At 25.3% G+C, this 348-nt stretch overlaps 1 protein-coding gene across 2 annotated transcripts in view; it reads left to right on the plus strand.

Annotated features, from left to right (window-relative positions):
- cdk17 (cyclin dependent kinase 17) overlaps positions 1 to 348 on the plus strand; it is a 67,411-nt gene that overhangs the window by 61,031 nt on the left and 6,032 nt on the right. The gene's annotated exons all lie outside the window — the stretch shown is intronic.

Raw genomic sequence — 348 nt, forward strand, 5'->3', positions numbered from 1 at the left:
GTTAATGCCCTGGCAGTGGCAAATAGCTTTGGTTTTATATTTAATTTGATTACATTAATGTTATAAGTTGAGATTTACAAGAAATATTTTAACTGCTATATGTAAAAGGAATACTGCTGTAAAAAAAAAGCACCTTATTTGATTAAAGTGTTTGCAAACCAAATGTTATTGTACTTTTGTTCATATAGCAGTACTTTTAAATGGAAAAAAGTGCACAATAAACTACTTTTGAATGCATTATTGAATTTTGTGCATAATGTGATTAATCGTAGAAAATCATGCGATTAATCACAAATAAAACTTTTAATCATTGCCCAACACTAATATATATATATATATATATATATA

Source organism: Sinocyclocheilus rhinocerous, unplaced genomic scaffold, assembly GCF_001515625.1.
Source record: "Sinocyclocheilus rhinocerous isolate Xijiao unplaced genomic scaffold, SAMN03320098_v1.1 scaffold395, whole genome shotgun sequence".
Taxonomy (NCBI): Eukaryota; Metazoa; Chordata; class Actinopteri; order Cypriniformes; family Cyprinidae; genus Sinocyclocheilus; species Sinocyclocheilus rhinocerous.